General features: G+C 34.4%; 1 protein-coding gene across 3 annotated transcripts in view; it reads left to right on the plus strand.

Annotated features, from left to right (window-relative positions):
- Positions 1–19,567, plus strand: part of Ptr (patched domain-containing protein) — a 113,691-nt gene that overhangs the window by 75,020 nt on the left and 19,104 nt on the right. The window lies entirely within an intron of this gene.

A 19,567-nucleotide genomic window follows, 5' to 3' on the forward strand; every position in this document is an offset into this window, starting at 1 on the left:
TATAACTCACAGCAATGTTAATTTGTTTATTAATTTTTAAGCTCCTAAAGCTCAATTTAAACCGATATATTCTGAATTCAATAAACTTTCTAACCTTCAGCGGATAGACTTTTCGTCTAACTTTAGAGCTTATCTTCTAAGAATATATAGTTTTCGTGACCGCAAATTGTTAAACTTAGGATGGAAGATTTGCGAGGAATCGGTCAAATAAAACAACTCGGTCTTTTTGCCAACGTTTCGACAAATATATTGTCCTCTTCAGGGGCCCTGGATATTACAAATACAAAACAATTTACAGAGTCAGTAACATAGAAAAAAAAACAGTAAAAATCAGTAATACAAAAATAAACAGTAAATTCTTTATAATTATTGAAAACTTACGTGGCTATGCGGGTTGGTTGAGTTACAGAAACTAAGAGCCTACATACGAAACGTTGGCAAAAAGACGAGTTGTTTTATTTGACCGATTCCTCGCAAATCTTCCATCCTAAAACTTATCTTCTAAATTATTGAAACTATTGCTAGAAAAAAAAGTAATATTGCACTATTAAAGAAAAATAAAATTGAAGCGAAAACAGTTCCATTATTTGAGGAATGAACTATAATATAACTTTATAGTTTCTTTCAGGCTAAAACTAAATCTTTACTATTGCATTCAACTCGTCTAATTGTTTGAAGATTTAGAATAAGATTTATTAATTATGAGAGCACCGTTTAATTTTTTTTTTTTAAATTACTTTGAAGCGATCTTAAGCCAAAATCTTGAACTATTCCAAAGGCAAAAGAAAACCAGATTTTATTTTTAGAATAATAAAAACAAATATCTCGTGCCCTCATTTATTTAACACAATATATGCTAAAATATGGTACAAATTAATAAGAATATATTTTTATGGAATAAACTCTAGAATAAACAAAACAAAAATTATGGTAAGGTGCCAAGGTATTCTAGTTTGTAATTATTGCGCGCATGGGGGGCTCCCAATCTGGACAGAGTTACTATTTAGTAGGCCTATCAACCAGGGTTTGTGTTTGTGTAAGTTTCTCTAATAATTAATTATTATTATTATTATTGATTTATTCTTTTTAAATTTGTATTATACTAGTGTTAAAACTGTCCGGTAGGGCTGATCGTCAAAAAGTGTGTAACGTTGAAAAACACCCAATTTTGACAAATTTTTTTCTCTTTTTCTATAAAAGATAGAGTTCCCAAATTTTCTTTAAAATAAAGAATATATCCTCTGCTATATATGTGATTTTTTTTGCAATAAAGAACGTAATAAATTTTTTTGAATACCGTTGCAAAAAAAAAAAATGGAACAGAAATGGTATTTTTCAAATTTTATTTCTAACTTCTTGTTGTTTTGAGTTTTTCCACCGGAAATTCTGGCTTTGAGATCTCCTGAATTTGGAAACAGTGGTCTGTCTGTCTGTCTGTATCCCACCTTAACTCAAAAAATGATAAATCAGAGGAAGTTCAAATTTGATATTTCCCTTAGTTGCCAATAGAGGATGTCACAATAAGTTTTTTTGGTTTAAGATCGGTCTGCCGGAAATGCAAATTCGGGGGGAAGCGTAGATAGATATACTCTCTCTCTCTCTCTCTCTCTCTCTCTCTCTCTCTCGAATACACTATCCTGGAATAATCATGTCAGTGATATTTCAAACAGTATTTACAAATCACTGTACCAGCTAAGACTCCACAAAGACTTGCTACCTGTACCGCTCCGTAGACAGCTGGTCAGTACCCTGATATTCCCTTATTTAGATTATTGCTGCCTAGTGTATGCTGATTTGACTGCGGAACTCAACTTAAAGCTAAAACGATCACTAAACTCATGTGTCCGTTTTATATTAAATGTGCGAAAAGACGAACATATAACAGCACATTACCCATGAGTTGGGGTGGCTTAATGTTGAGTTCCGCAGGAAATATTTTAAGGGCAATGGTACTGTACCAGTTGTTTAGGACGCAGACTCCACGATATCTGTTTGACATGTTTACTGCTTAAGGGTGTACTGGACATACGGACTACAAGGACTGTCCACACCAGACTGTACATACCAACTTACAGGACTGCTACCTATCAGAATTCTTTTTTCGTCACTTCCTGTAGACTGTGGAACGACCTACCAACGGGCCTTACGAACAGGAAAACAATTTTTAATTTCAGATTTTTATTTTATGACTACTTATTACAGGAATTTAGGAGGAAATAGTTTATTTATTTATTTTTATTATTTATTCTAGTTGTGAAAGTTATTCATAATTTTTTCTTATTAGTTTATATTCATTGTAAATAATTTTTTGTGAACAGCTGTTTGGATTTTATTTTGTATTTTATTATTTTAACCGAGAGTTTTTTGTGTTTATCATGTAAATTTTATTTATTTTTGTTGCTCTTAAGGGACATGAGTCCCAGGGCATAATAAACGTATCTTTCTTTCTCTCTCTCTGATGTCTACTTTGCTCCCCTCTCTCCGCAAAGCTCTCCTTAGATAATCCAAAATTGGAGCCAAATTTAGGAGTATTCTAAGTGAGGGTACAATCTCTCAAAACACTGGGGCATCCGTCTAGGCTACCGGAAATGTAACTTTACTAAAGTGGCTTATAGCTTTTTTTTTTAATCCATCGATTCCAGTCTAAAGCATGAATAAACATGCACGTACAATAATTTGAAATATTTTATTAGATTTATTTACGCGCATAGTTTTTAGATACAGGAAATTAATAATCCTCCACATTAAGTTCTAAACACCTGTTTAGTTCGTGATCATGAAACGTCTAGGAAGAGAGTCACAGTTCATCCAGTAGTGCAAATTTTTCACAAAAAGGCTTTTCTTTTTAAAGCGATTCGTGTAATTTTTATGTGTTTCAATTTTTTTTTGAAAAACGTTTGTCGGAAAAAGTATGATATAGTATTGCGTGGGAGGAGCTGTGACGTCACCGTTCTAATAGTTCGAATAGTTATTCATAAGATTTAAGAATATTTGACTACGTAAATCAAAGTAATTGAAAGTCGTACTCCAGATTATTTATTATTTATTTATTTTTTTTGTTTTTTAAATAGTGCTCAATTTTTTGAAAAGTATAATTTCGTATAATAAAAATTGAATACAATTAATCTCTGCCCACGATCAAGGCACCAGTAACGTAATTTTTTTTTTTTAGCAGAACGTAAAGACCTACTTTCTTTTAGCATTCAAGTTTCCTTAAGATTACTTTAATGTTTCCATTGTTTCAATCGAGCAAAGAAGTATCGATTATATTAATAGGTAAATAATAAATGGGTATTTACTAGCAGGAAAAGATATATAATATATGAAAATAAATAAATAAATGTAGGATTAGGTAGCCGCGGAGTCACTAACCTTGTAATAACGGTGTGCCACACGTCACATGTGTGACCCACTTCTTGTAGAATAAAGTCTCCCATTTCAGCGCACCTCACAAGGACGTATCCGTCCGTACATACGTATGTATCGTATGTGCAAGTATTGAATGCAGACAGACAGACACACTGTCTAAATACAAACTTATATACTTAAACATATACATCAACTTTCACTTCTTTTCTTATCTATTAACAATATTATTTCTTATTATCCTTTTTATCATAAAATATTTGTTTTTTTAAAAAAAAATGGTGTTCAGACATCAGAAGTGTATTTAAGTATTTAATTTTTGCGACGGTTTATTTATTTTATTTACCATCTAGAGTTGGTAGGGAAGCTAAGATACACACAAAGAGGAGGATAAGTCAGAGGAGGATTTGTAACCCAGTTGTTGGGAGGATGTTAAGATATTAATGCGTCTTACATTTAATAACAAAAAAAAAAAAAAGGATCTCCAAGCTGCTGTCAGAGGAAGTGGTATGCGTGTTCACGCAATATAATATTCAGAAGGCAGTAAGTACCACCGCCTGCCTGATCAGTATCATAAATGGACGCCGCTAGCCAATATCCTGTACTTCACTACGCATTTCCTGTTAACAAATTGAATAAAATCTTAAGATCAATAGAAATGAACCTAGTCCCGCAATTACAATCCTTGCTGTGTGCGGGCTTCAATATTTTGCAAATCGCTAACGCTTTAGAATTCCTTAATGTTCTTTAACATAAATTGATGTCATTATTAGGTCTTCAATATTTTAAAATGTTGATCTTATTGATCTTGATGTTCCCTTATTTATTATCTTATTTTATTTTTCATCACTCCAATCTCACAGTCTCTAACCTGCTTCTTTCTCAAATACACCAATATTTTTTACCCATACTTTCCGTCCAACAAGTATGGAAACTTGTAGAATTTCATTTCCAAATTTTTAAAGGGAACATAATGTTTTGCGGTTCCCCTTGAGTGAATTGAAGTGTTTTGGTAACCGCCGCATATTTAGCTTAGATGGCAACCGTGGGTGTCAAAATAAATTTTTGGTCAAAATTGGTCAACTTTAAAGATTATTTCGCAATGTTTCAAAAAAATGGGCTATACAACTGAACGAGACAAAATCTCAAAACATTACCTTCACTTAGGATGGAAGATTTGCGAGGAATCGGTCAAATAAAACAACTCGTCTTTTTGCCAACGTTTCGACAAATATATTGTGCTCTTCAGAGCGTGGCTATGCGGGTTGGTTGAGTTACAGAAACTGTCCTCGCAATCAATCCTCGCAAATCTTCCATCCTGAGTTTAACAATTTTCGGTCACGAAAACTATATATTACCTTCACTCTTCGACGCATCATTCTTCCTTTTACGATCTAATATCTTTAAATGTATTAAACGTAGTCCGCTAGCTTGGTCTTTATCTTGACAAAAGACTTACATGGAATCCTCATACACGACTTAAGAGAACAGAACAGACTATTAGACAACAGATCAAAACTCACTCGGGACAACACAAGACTTACATATATATGTAAATATATTAAAGCGAGTCTGGGCCTATGGCATCGAACTGTGGAGGTTCAATCAGACTCTAAAATCTCTCCAAAGAATCCAGGTCCTTGCAATCTAAAATTCTTCGCTCTTATAGCTTGACGCTCCTTTCTACGTCCACCAATCCAAACCATTCCCATAGACCTAAACAGTTCCTTGCTTCACACAAGTTGCTGAATACACGATACAGAAAATTCCATCTTAACTCATTACAATCCACTGGTAGAACATCCATCTTCCAGAACATTTCTAGATAACGCTTCTAGACGTCTTAAAAGATATTGGCCTCGTGATCTCCTCTTTGATGGCCTCTGATGATGAGAGTCAGTAGAAAGTAAAATTTTATTGGAGTGTTACCGCTGGGTAACTTCTCCAATCTGAGTGCTATATGTTGTGCTGTTTATTGTTATTATTGTTACTATAACGCATCGCGTTGATTGTAACTAAATAAATGACTAAAAAATTAAAAATTATTTCGCAAACGGTTCCAATAATATTTTAAATATCGTACTATAGAACTACAACTTTTATATGTAACATTTTTCTCAAGAAAAACTCGATTTAGAAGAGTCCTGAAAGAGAATGGGTGGATAGATTCCTTCTAGAACAACATGGATGGTGAATGGCACCGGGGACTTTGTCGAGAACAGAAAATCCTGCAGCTCCCCCTGGATTATGTAGCTGTTTCCATCTAAAGCGAGCTCGCGAAGGCGTTTGAAGCTTCACTATAAAGACCACCATTTGTTGGAAAGTATATTCCTCCTTTTGAGATTGAAGGGGTGGATTTAAGCATCAGGGAATGAGATTATCCCAATCTACTGTTTCCCTCCCGATCTATAGCGTACCAGAGATTGGTGGAGTTGAAACTCCTTAGAATCCTCTTTAGTGTCTCAATTTTGAGTGCCATCTTTGGAGAAATCTAAAGAGGTCATTACAGAAAGGTGTGCATAGGACACCAGTGGGTGGTTACTATTAACTTCCGGCTCCTCCAGCCAGGGCTATTCCGGATATTTGTTTAATTTCAATATTTTCATTGACAGTGGTACCATTCTCTAGTTTTGTTGGCAACTTTAATTATACGTTAAGGTGGCATTCGTGTTAATAATCAACGGAAGGAATTCATAATATTTTTAAAGAGTTCATTGAAGATTATTATGTTAAGTGTGGGCATGTACGGAGGCCATTGGTCCTCAATGCACTGTAATTACGTACATTGAGATTATGACATATTGTTATCCTTCCCTTTTATATTAAATAAACAAATTTTAATATTGTGTGAGCAAAATTTTCTCACAAGTGATTCTAATAGCATTAAACAATGTATTCCAATTATTATATTATTTGTATGAAGACAAAACTTAATTGACCTTTAAAATTGTCCATGGCGTTATAGATCTCAATTTTATTTTTTATTTCCTACTATATTTTTTATTATTATTATTAATGAATATGATCATTTTTATTATGATACATAATGAACTCCATGTGTGATGATAATCTTCAAAAACGTCCTTGACCTGAACAATATACTCTAATGTGCCCATACTCGTGATGAACTTGAGTTAGGTTTCATTGTCAGCGTAATATTGAGTTCACTTCCTTTTTGTAAGGATAATAGTCTAATTTTTTCCTTTTTGCATATCTCTCTCACACATTATTAGAGTCGCTCGGTTCTCACTATTTGTCTGTCTGTCTGCCGTCATGCTGTAAATGATTTTGTCCGCTTCTTCTTTTTTTTGGACTAATAAAAACTTTTATTGAACTTAACCTTACGCGTCATTTCAGACTCATTAATTTACGAATCACATAAACTACTGTCATCAAGTTATCTTAATTATCTTTACGTCATCTAATGACTTCCTCAATTTATTTCCTCGTTTTTATTTTTTCTGTTTCTAATTTATGTTTCTTTAATTCACCTCCATTTGTAGACTGCAAATCCTTAAGTTCTACATGTATATTTAATTTGTTGTTTTTTGACGTTCCTGAAAGTAAAGGTGATTACTTATACATATACGATAAAGTCGCTACGGTAGCCGAGTAGCAGTAGTAGTAAGTAAAGAAAAAAGTAAAGTAATCGCCTATTTTTTCAGGCGGGGCTTTACGTCCAACTACCAATTAGGTGTCGTGGACGGAGGCGACTAGCTAACATACTTTACTGTAAATTTCTTTTATTAACCATTAAATAAAATCCAAGGCCTAAGACCGGGAATCGAGCTCAGTACCACAATTCATATTAACTTCGCAGGTCTCGCCTCTAACCACTCGGCTACCGTTGCGCCCGACATCTAATTGGTAGTTGGACGTAAAGCCTGCCTGAAAAAATAGGCAATTACATTACATATAACATTTATAAATAGAATTTATAAAAAAGAATTATATATAAATACATAATTTTAGATAACGTATTTGTTTCTCCTCCGCCTCACGAGTTCATGCCATTTATGAATACTGTTCCTCTGTGAAAAACCTTGGTATCACTTTTGGTCAAAACCTATCCTGGAAAAACCATGTTTCCCAAATCTCTCGTCGTTCCATCCATATCCCAAAGCAGATTAATAGTTCCCGCCACCTTTTTCCAATTAAGACCGGGCAACTCCTAGTTTCCTCTCTTATATTCCCCCATTTCGACTATGGTTGCTTAGTGTATGGCGGTCTTTCTGGTGATATTGAAGCTAAGCTCAAGCGCCTCATGAACTGCTTCATCAGATTTATTTTCAGCATTTCCAGAGACTCTCGCATTTCGCACTGCTACGATGAGTTGAAGTGGCTTTGTCTATCTCCGCCAATATCTTTTGGCTTCTTTCCTTTTTCAAGTCATCCAGTCTCAAAGGCCTTCCTATATTTTTCAACTCCTTAAGTTTAAATTTTCGATACATTTCCGTAATACCAGATCTCGCTCATCCGATCTCTATATTCCCTCTCACCGTACCTCATCCTTTGACAAATCCTTCCTAATACGTGCTACCTCTCTCTGGAACTCCTTACCATCATCTGTCCGCCATGCTCCTACCCTATCCATCTTTAAATCCCGTCTATTCAGTTATCTCCTTTCTACTCAGCTTCCTCCGAAAATCTAATTGTTTTAATTTATTTCCTTAATTTCGGCTGTTATTTTTATTTTCACTTTTTGTAAATATTTATTTATTTATTTAATTTCTGTATAATCACAGGCCAAACTATTAAGGCCTCTATTTGTACCTGTGTTTATTCTTAGGGGACAATTGTCCCAGAATAATAAATTTCTTTTCTATCCTATTCTATTTAAACATAGCCGAATTTTCAATACTCTATAATTTAGGTGATAATTGGTATGCATAGGTAAACCGGGCAGCAAATAAGCCTACAGTAACATGAGGATAATATCAAGTAATTTGTGGTAACACAGATAGGAAGTGAAGCGATCATAAGTGCTGGAGAGGAAGTTTGCTACATTGAACTATCTAGACACCATAGGAAATTTCTTTACCTATTTTATAACATTACTACATCAGTATTTCCGTTTTGTTATATGCATATCTTTCACTTACTTCCTTTACATTCTCCTCACTGTAATCATAAAAAGATCTTAATCTTTGAATAGGGTTAATTTAAATGGGATCCTCTCAGACAATTATTGTAATCTAAGGTTTAAGGCTTTTTGCAACTTTTCATTTTGAAATTAGTTTTGAGGGAAATAAAATAAATACTCGAGATAAGAGGATCTATTGCCTCAAATTTTCAAAATTCGAGCTTCCACATTAAATTTGTACCATAAATAACTCGAAACAAGAATGATGTGTATACGTGAATATACTCGTCTACTGTTGAATATTTACTGAATATACGTGAATATTTAAAAATAGAAATAGAAATAGAAAAGAAATTTATTATTCTGGGACAGTTGTACCCTAAGAATAAATACAGGAACAAATAGAGGCCTTAATAGTTTGGCCTGTGATTATAGAGAAATTAAATAAATAAATAAATATTTACAAAAGTGAAAATATAATAAGTGAAAATGAAAGTAAAAATAAAATAATAAAACAGCAGAAATTAAGGAAATAAATTAAAACAATTAGAATTTCGGAGGAAGCTGGATAGAAAGTAGATAACTGAATAGACGGGATTTAAAGATGGATAGGGTAGGAGCATGGCGGACAGATGATGGCAAGGAGTTCCAGAGAGAGGTAGCACGTATTAGGAAGGACTTGTCAAAGGATGAGGTACGGTGTGAGGGAATATAGAGATCAGATGAGCGAGATCTAGTGTTACGGGAATGGATGGAAGATTTAAACTTAAGGAGTTGAAAAATATAGGAAGGCCTTTGAGACTGGATGACTTGAAAAAGGAAAGAAGCCAAAAAATATTGGCGGCGATAGACAGGAAAAAGCCACTTCAACTCATCGTAGCAGTGCGAAATGCGAGAGTCTCTGGAAATGCTGAAAATAAATCTTATGAAGCAGTTCATGAGGCGCTTAAGCTTAGCTTCAATATCACCAGAAAGACCGCCATACACTAAACAACCATAGTCGAAATGGGGGAATATAAGAGAGGAAACTAGGAGTTGCCGTGTCTTAGTTGGAAAAAGGTGACGGGAACTATTAAACTGCTTAAGGATATGGATGGAACGACGAGAGATTTGGGAAACATGGTTTTTCCAGGATAGGTTTTGATCGAAAGTGATACCAAGGTTTTTCACAGAGGAACAATATTTTATTGGGGTATTGTAAAGGAAAAGATTAGGACTTTACTGTTGAACGCAACAGTAAATCGCTCGAGAAAAAGCCACGTTCTGGATCGAACCATTCTTAAATAGATGGAAATTTAGGATATATCCATTCAGATCTGAGGCTTCAGGGGGGTCAACTGCTGTCTTGATCAGCCACTGTTAAGTATTTAGAAATGATTTATCGAATTGTCAAGTTCTATAGGAAGAAATATAGCTTACGATGGCATATAATGTAAACGCAATCAGTTACTGTCTTTACGCCTCAAAAACCCCTAACTACAACCCCTCTACCACCTTAGATATAAACAATTATGGAGCAAATATTATTTTGATTACAAAAAAAAAAATACCCTTATTTTACAAAATACAGACTGAATGATTTACCGTTAAGCACAAGCACAAAAAATGACGTAATTATTCACCTGTAGCTGTTCTACATGTGTATAACCTGTAAAGTTATATCCTCCCACATTGTGCAGTCGGTCATATGTTTCATTTGAATAAGCAAACTCTTTCATTATTGATCTAAATGTTTATGTCGCTTTAATTATATGTGATTTCACTTAATTTTTGCTATATTTGAACATACTAATACAAATAAAAAAATGCAATAAAATTGCATAATTATTACAAATAGTTTAAGGAAAAAAAATGATTATGAAATTTATTGCATATTGCAATGAAGAATTTAAATTGCGATACCACAGTAATGATAAATAATTGATATTTTAAAACAGTTAATTATTGATTTATCACGTAACAAAAAGGGAAAGTGAGAATCACAGACTACCTAAAAATGCCTTTTTTTTCTTAGGTAGGCTTTATAAATTAGGGTGTCGTGGATGGAGGCGACTAACAAACATACTTTACTACAGATTTCTCATATTAACTATTAAATAAAATTCAACGCCTAGACCGGGTGAATCGAACCTACTAAACCAACAATACATCTTTGCATTGCGGGTCTAGTCTCTAACCGCCTAACATACTTTACTGTAAATTTCTCATATTAACCATTAAATAAAACCCAAGACTTAGAGATAGGGAATCGAACCCACTAAACCAACAATACATCTTAGCTTTGAGGGTCTAGCCTATAACCGCCTGACATACTTTACTATAAAATTCTCATATTAAACATTAAATAAAATCCAACGCCTAAGACTTAGGGAATCGAACCTACTAAACCAACAATACATCTAAGCATTGCGGGTCTAGCATATAACCGCTGAACACTTGACTGTAAATTTTTCATTAAATAAAATCCAAGACTTAGAGGTAGAGATTCGAACCCCACTAAACCAACAATACATCTTAGCTTTGCGGGTTTAGCCTATCGTCTACCTTGCCGCTACTTATATCCACAAACTTGTGCAGTGTTGTTAACTTAACAATACATCGTTTGTTTATTTTTATTATTTCTTTGGGCAAACGAAAATGAATCAAGGTAGCAGAGATTTTACAGAGATAAAAATCAAAAAAAAAAATACAGACCTGATGACCTTATCAACACGCAAAATTCCACAACATTTTAGCCCTAATAAATATCTCTGTAAAGGACATTACAATAATAGACAATCATAAAATAATAACTGCTTTACTAAATCAAAATTAATATGCATTATTCAAAAATGAATTACTGTAATAAAAATGAATAAATAAAATAAACAAAGCGTTTTTGAAAGACATAATGACAACTTAACCTTGCCTGTAGATAACCTTATTGTTCTGATTTTGTTTTTGTTTCGTTTTTAGTATTAAATCCGTACTATGGTTGAAATAATTAATAATGAATACAAGTTGTTCTAGAAAATGGTATTGATTGGCCCATTTATTTATTTTCTGCAATGCCATCTTGTGTTTCTTTAATTGAATCCTAGTTATGGGTTAGATCTCTAATGTATCTACATTAGCATACAGTTCGTATACAATTAATTCACTAATTATTATTCAATAATTATTATAATATGGTTAATGTTAGGGTAATTTGACTAAATCATTGTAACATACAAACATACACCTCTTAATCGCCTTGACATCTCTCTTACTTAAATAAAATAATTAACAATTCATTAGAATCAACTGACGTAATTTATTTTAGAAATATGTATTTATATATTTTTTAAACCCTCAAAAAAATAAATAAATAAATAATTATAAGTAAGTACTAGTAATAATTGTATCAACCTCGACCTGATAAATATTATTAGTTCATTACATATTACATTACATTACTACCCTAGGGGAGTAAGAAGGGGGAATTTCTGTTTAATTTAATTATGTAGTAATACATAATTGCAATGGGAAGGGAGTCTAATTACATGTGGTTAAAATTATATTCATAGTATTTTTCTCGATAGTATTTTTCAGGGGGTTAATGTCCCGGATCCTTGGGGAATCAGGCACCTTGTCAAATGTTTTTAAAATATAGAGGGTTTTTGGTTTTGAATATTCTTTTTCTCTGATCCCTCGTAAAAGGAAGTGTTGCAGTCGTGTAGGTTTTGTGTGTGTGTGTGTATTTTCCACCGAAAATATAAATTTCGATATTTCTTGTACTCGAAAACAATTAGAAAATCACAGATATATTTCGTTTAGGGTTATCTCCAAGGAAGTGGTGTAGTTTCATTATCATATAAATTATTTTTATTACGTTCTGAACGAGAAAAAAGCCTGAAACTTATAAGAATTTTACCAGAAAGCTTTGGATGTTCACAGCCTTCTGGATTTGCACCAAGTTCTCTATTTCAGCTAGGTTTTGAGGGTCTGGCTAAAGGCTAGCCTTTCAGCTATCTCGGAAAATCCCTAGGGAAGAATTTTTTTTTTTAGAATCACATTCTGCTGTAGGACCGGAAAACTTACTTGAAACTTAAACAAAAGTTTGTCTGTGAGTTCTGTAAAAGAGTATCACTGCTTCTTTTTTTTGCCTTTAGCGTGTAACTTACTTTCTCTTTTTCTAGTAAGTAAGTGATAAAGTAGTTAATCGTAGTACATATTTTCAATTCTGATATCTCATCTGAAGTACGAGGTGTGTTCAAAAAGTAACGGGAATTTTCGTTTTTTGAAAAAAATATTTATTTATTCATCTACATTAATATTGTCGCCTTCAAAGTAGTCCCCTTCGCATACAATACACTTGTGCCAGCGCTTTTTCCAATCCTCGAAACACTTCTGAAACTCGATCTTTGTGATAGCTTTCAGCTCTTTCAGCGATTCGCTTTTAATGTCATCTATGCTTGTAAAACGACGGCCTTTTAATGTTCTCTTTATGTTTGGAAATAGAAAAAAGTCACATGGAGCCATGTCTGGCGAATATGGAGGCTGGGGCATCGTTAAAGTTTTGTTTTTGGCCAAAAATTCACGAACAAGCAATGAAGTGTGAGCAGGTGCATTATCGTGGTGCAAAATCCATGAATTGTTTTGCCACAAATCCGGGCGTTTTTTTCGGATTGCTTCACGCAAACGGCGTTGAACTTGTAGGTAGTACTCCTTATTGATTGTTTGACCTTGTGGCAAGAATTCATGATGCACTATGCCATTAAAATCGAAGAACACAGTGAGCATAACCTTCACATTCGACCGCACTTGTCGAGCCTTTTTCGGTCTTGGCGATCCAGAATGCCTCCACTGGGACGATTGAGCCTTAGTTTCGACATCATATCCGTAAACCCATGTTTCGTCACCTGTTATAACACGTTTCAGTAGATCCGCATCGTTGTCGACTTCATTGAGTGACTCTTGAGCAACTTCCATTCTCCGCTGTTTTTGTTCGAAATTCAACAATTTTGGAACAAATTTTGCTGCCACACGTTTCATACCCAAAACATCCGAAAAAATTTCATGGCATGAGCCAATTGATATGGCAACATCATCAGCGACTTCTCTGATTGTGATTCGGCGATCGTTCATAACCATTTCTTTCACTTTTTTCACGTTTTCATCGGTTGTTGATGTGCTTGGACGTCCAGGTCGTTCGTCATCTTCAACGTTTTCGCGGCCATCTTGGAAACGCTTATACCACTCGTAAATCCTTGTTTTACTCATAGCAGACTCACCATATGCCTTTATTAACATTTCACACACTTTATTACACTTTATTTCATTTTTTACGCAAAATTTAATACAAATTCTTTGATCCATTTTTTTTAACAAACAAAAATCGCCAAGCTCGAAAAACACGTCTAACCTTAACGGCTGCCACTTAAGAAGTAAACAATGAATATTACTGAAAATTTTATCGTACTTCAGGGGCATGTGTACCAACATAATAAAAAGAAAAAAATTTACAATCAGACTCTCCAAACCCGCGAAATTTAAAAATTCCCGTTACTTTTTGAACACACCTCGTATATGGTCGACAGACTGACAATTTTTTATTGCTTATCTCAAATAAATGTTCTAATTTTTTAAGCTTAACAAATAACAAGCGTAATAATAAATGTTATTTACTTTTTAAATTCAAATTTTCTAATAATCGAGGAAAATTTGGATAGCTGGCGCAGTCTCAGTTAGTTTAAAGAATATAAGAACAAAAAGTAAGCTATGTACTCTAGCTCTTGTAGCGAGCTGAAAATTTCTACTGGGCCAATGAATGCGCCTAGATTTTCAGCTAATTCAAGGGAAACTCAGGTGAGCTTTTCTCATGAGATTTCCAAACCACGAGTAGGAGAAAATAAGCCTTTAGTAAGAGAAAGTAGTAACCAATGAAAGCCCTGTTATCAATAAACGCAATCCAACGAGATAAACCACATTGCATTGATTAAAAACCTCTAATTCATCTTAATTATCAGCATATCCGGAGATTAGAACGATGTGCACACAATGGAGTGAAAGCATTGCCCATTTAGTCTAATAAATCTTAGAAGCCCACAAACCGCAGCAAACGTGTTTACAATGACAGCTGTTATCGTGAGAAGAATCTCAGTAACATAATGTCTGTCATTAAATGAATGCTGAACAGTTATGTACAATTGTTTGGTCGATTGAAAAAAAAACAAAAACATTCCTTACATTCTTCATTCGATCGCAAAAATCTATTCAATATTGTGAATTTATAATTTTATTTATTTACGTGAGTTGGTTTTTTGTCTGAGGGCTGGAAAAAATGCAACATACTTAATTAATTACGTAAAAACTACTGGTCAGTGCTTAAATCTATAACTTCCAGTATATTAGTGGTAGAAACCTTATCGCTTCAACATCATTTATCTTTGGTAGTTCTTCAGCCACTTCCGCTTCTCTCTTATCTCCTGTTCCACCAGGCGTTAAGAGACTACTGAGTGCTGAACACTCTGTTCATTTGCCCAATGATCTTTGACTTTAATTTGTTTAAAACCAGAGCGCAGTAAATATTCTTGCATGACCAGACATGCATATATTGTTATGCATGTAAAAATGAAAGCATGCATTTTTTGGTTTTGTAAGTAATAACCTGCTTATTTATTCACATTTTATTATTATAATTATTAAAGAAAAAAATATATTTTATACAGCTTTGCCACTTTCTCTTGATGATATACAGAAAAGTCTGCATGGATCATAGTAGTGCATTTCCATATCGTATCAAGTCACTGATGAGGGCACATACACGTATCTATGCCGAAACGTATGGCAAATGGCGGAAAACTAATTTACAACAACATCTAACAAACCGTAAGACGTTTAAGACTATGTAAATAGACATTCTGATGTAGATTGTCTGAATATACCTAGGACAGTGATGGCGAACCTATGACCCGCGGGTAAGACACTGACCGGTGCAAGCTTTTTCACTGACCCACAATTGCTAGGCAACTAGTTTGTTTGTTTACGCGGGTTGATTTAGATTTTCTAATTGTGGTGGATAATTTATATTCTATCTGTATTTTTTTTTCAATCACGCATTGACACAAAAGCAATTTAAATGCTATATCTATAACCTTTAGTTTGATCATTACAGTCCTAAAACGCAAATGACGACAAATGCTTTTCTAGTATTTGAAATAAACCAAAAGTGTTTAAAAATATCAAATAAAAGTATAATTTTACTCATATTTTGTTTTTGTTTAAAAAAAAAATCGACCACCCAAAGCAAATAACCATATTTAGATTTTTCTTCAGATAAAACACACTTTTGTTCAGGTTTTGTTCAGGTTATGTTTGTAAAAAAAGAGACTTCCATAGCCACTTGTTTCGTCCCATTTTACCCGTTAAGCCAACTGAATTTTAAAGATGTTTAGTTTTGAAAATATTCAGTTTAAAATTTTTAAAAATTTACACTCGTGCAAATGGGCATTAGTGACCCAAGGAGCTAGTGCTAAGAAAAGAAATGAACAAAATTTGACCCACGTCTCTCAAAAAGGTTCGCCATCCCTGACCTAGGATATCATGAATATCGGACTGATACGGGAGGTTAGTGTAGCCAACAAAACGTAGATGCGCAAATCGTCGTCGTAACAATGGTGGGTTAGATATCTCAGGTAAGAGGTTGGCGTAAAAAATCATTGTTAGACATTAGCGTTACTTCGACAAGAGCAACAAAAGGTCAATCATACGATCGTAGTCTTTGAGACCGGCCACTGCAGACTGTATAGTCGTATCAACGGAATCACTATTACAAATGGCTTCTCAGGTTGGCCATACAGATGATCCTAGACTTCTCATTGCGTGAGGCTCCCAACGGATTATTTTGTGAAAGTTTAGGAGAAATATGACCCTAAAAGTATTGAGTATTTCCTGTCAGTGTGAAAAACGTGTATGGCTTTCGATAGAGAGTTCGGCACTTTGGAGAAGCAAAACTCGTGCCTGGAGTCCTGCTTGAAACTCTGCAGTCCATCCGAAACTGGCAGAACCATAGAATATGTGCTCACTAAAGATGTTTAACAAATTAAAGATAAAGAAACTCTTGGAAAATGAAGGAAAAGCAGCAACATGTTAGGTGAAAAGAAAGTAATTTCACTGCGCGGTAGATAGGAATGTGGGGACGCTTTCTTCACCGGTTAAAGGTATGTTGGTTAACGGAAATGTTGGAATAATTGAGTGTATGTGAAGTTTACTGCGGATCTTTTTTATTTCCGGTTTTGTTTTACTTGTTTATAAGTCAGTGCATACTTTCACAAATAGATTACTAAAATCGAGTCTTAAATTGTCTCTGTATTTGATTTTTTTTCCGGTACTACGAATGTGGCTACGAAATTTAAAGTAACGTTGCAAAGTAATATTATATCCTATTACCAACTGTCAGGTGTTTAAAAAAAAAAAAAAAAAAAACTACCTGCGACTTAATAAACAAAAATGAGCCATTCAGGCAAGCGGGACTGCAGTAAATAGAATTATTGAAGTTTGATGGCCTTTAAGATCAACCCAGTTGTGGTAGATGCGGTTAAGGAATAATTGGAGAGAGACAGATAATAAGTTGGGGAAAAAAATGTTACATTCTGCCATTTTCACATTAAATTACTGGGCGTCCAATTATTCAAATTGTTCACTAACCGGAAACAGTCCACTGTCAACAGCTTTTCCTGCGCTAATTTCCCAGAAGATGCAGGTCAAATCTTTCTAAAAGTCTGTATTTTTTTTTTTATCTTGCACCTTTTTTAAAAAAATAAATATTACTGTTATTTAGTAACATTGTTATAAAGTCGTTAAATTACTGTCATTAAAGGTACCCCTCTCATTATATAAGTCTTACTCTATAATTAATGAATGATAAATTGTTTCATAATAAGAAATAAAACGCGACCTATTATCAATAATTATTAAGATAAGAAAAGCAAGGTGTTTAGTATACTGAAGGAATGAGGGTCACAGCTTAGCCAATAGTGCTTCAATTTTAGATTAGTTTCTTATACTGTTCTTCAGATTGGGTTGAAAGCAATGGCGTAACTTGAATTTTAGCCTAGCGCGTGCAATCATAAATTTTACAAATTTTGGTACATGTTTTGACATGTTCTCTTCGTCTCTCTAGAATTTTTCAATTAATTTCAATTCATTTATTTCAACAGCTTAAGCATTCAAGTGTTTCTCCACTTCAGAAACCGGAAATATACCGCACTCATCGTTAATTCTTCAAAAATGTTATTACTTTAAGGAATAGTATTTACATCCTGAATCAGTGTTCAAAAAGCTGCTCAATTATATTCTTCAATTCGCATTTCTTTGTCTTTTTAATCATTGCATGGCCTTCATATATGACAGCTAACAAAATTAATGTAACTGACAGACGAAACTTTATTTATCTATATTTGATGATGTAGAAGATAGAATTAATTGTACTTGCTCAGTTCTTTCGAATCATCTTTTGTTCAGATCTCTTCCTATTTAGATTAAACAGTAGTGGTAGAACTAATCTTTGAAAATATTTGATTACAAAATAATAAGATGTCTTAGCTCTCTGTCGCCAACTTCACACTCCAAGTTTTTTGATTGCGTGCTCGAAATCTTTGATCCAACGCAGGTGAGTTCGTGCTCTCTTCCATTGCATACCTGGCTTTCTGAAGAGCAATGTTTGAGAAAACCGCTCTTCGAGCATTCTCTCTGCTGACATCCTACTCATCTCAGTTGCGCTATATTGGACAGCTATATCCGGCTCTTTATAGAGTTTCCTTAATTCTTATTCCTTCTAGTCATTCCTGCAGCGTGGTCTGTAGATCTCCTGAGCACCAATCATTCCCAAAAAAATCAGTTACCTTCCTTTTCTTGAGCTTAGTACCACGTTTTTACATTCGGTCGAACTGGGGTCTAGTACATAAGAAGTTTTGATCTCTTTGATGCCCCTTCTATTTTATCTCCTACTGAGGAGAGTAGAAGTTTCTTTTGCTTGCAGTCATCCTAACTTCAAGTTCTTCGGTCTCATCATTTTTTTCATTAAATACGAGGGTGGTTTGAAAAGTTCTCGGAATGTACTAGAAAGAAGTGTCTTACCTCGGACTGCTTTTATTTTTCAACATTGTCTCCCTGTAGACTAATGCATTTGGTCCAGCGATGTTCCAATGCCTTGATCCCATCTCGAAAATGAGATTCCTTCAGGCCTGCAAAATACCTCTCCAATTCGGCTGTCAGTTCTTCCGTTGTAGGAAATCTCCGTCCACCGAGGAAAATTTTCAGCTTGGGGAAGAGATGAAAGTCTGATGGTGCCAAATCAGGTGAATAAGGTGGATGTGGCAACAATTCGTACCTCAGTTCATGAAGTTTTGCCATGGCAATAACACTTGTGTGCGGGCGGGCGTTATCCTGATGAAAGATGACTTTTTTCTTGCCAAACCAGGCCTTTTTTCGCGTATCTTTTCCTGCAGTTGGTCTAGGAGGTTTGCATAGTATTGCCCCGTAATTGTTTGGCCAGTAGGAAGATAATCTATCAGCAGAATGCCTTTTGCATACCAGAAAACTGAGGCCATGACCTTTCCGGCCGAACGTACTGCCTTTGCTTTCTTTGGTGGTGGTGACTCAGCATGTTTCCACTGCTTTGACTGCTGTTTTGTCTCTGGGGTAGAGCAGTGGACCCACGTTTCATCTGTAGTCACAAACCGGCGCTAAAAATCTTGTTGGTTGCGCTGAAAACGGGCCAGCCTTTGTTCGGACATTTCCAATCTGGTACGTTTATAGTCCAATGTCAAGAGCCGCGGCACCCATCTTGCGGATAATTTTTTCATTCCCAATTCTTCGGTTAAAATGTGATATACCCGTTCAGATGACATCCCTACAGCGTACTACTCCGATGTATTTGAAACATAAAACTTTTTGACACTTATATTCGCGAATTAAATTGTTCCTTCTTCATTATGGAGTTATCGAAACATACACGAAGTAATTTAGTAACGTGTACCAAGTAAAACTTACTTAAATTGCAAACATATAAATTTGATTGAAAAATATATTATTTGTAATTATGCCAATTTAGTTAAAAGTATAAAATTCCACTCCTTTGAAATAATTCAAAATTCA

Source organism: Rhodnius prolixus, unplaced genomic scaffold (genome assembly GCF_049639745.1).
Source record: "Rhodnius prolixus isolate KJV_2025 unplaced genomic scaffold, Rpr scaffold_7, whole genome shotgun sequence".
NCBI classification, from domain to species: Eukaryota; Metazoa; Arthropoda; class Insecta; order Hemiptera; family Reduviidae; genus Rhodnius; species Rhodnius prolixus.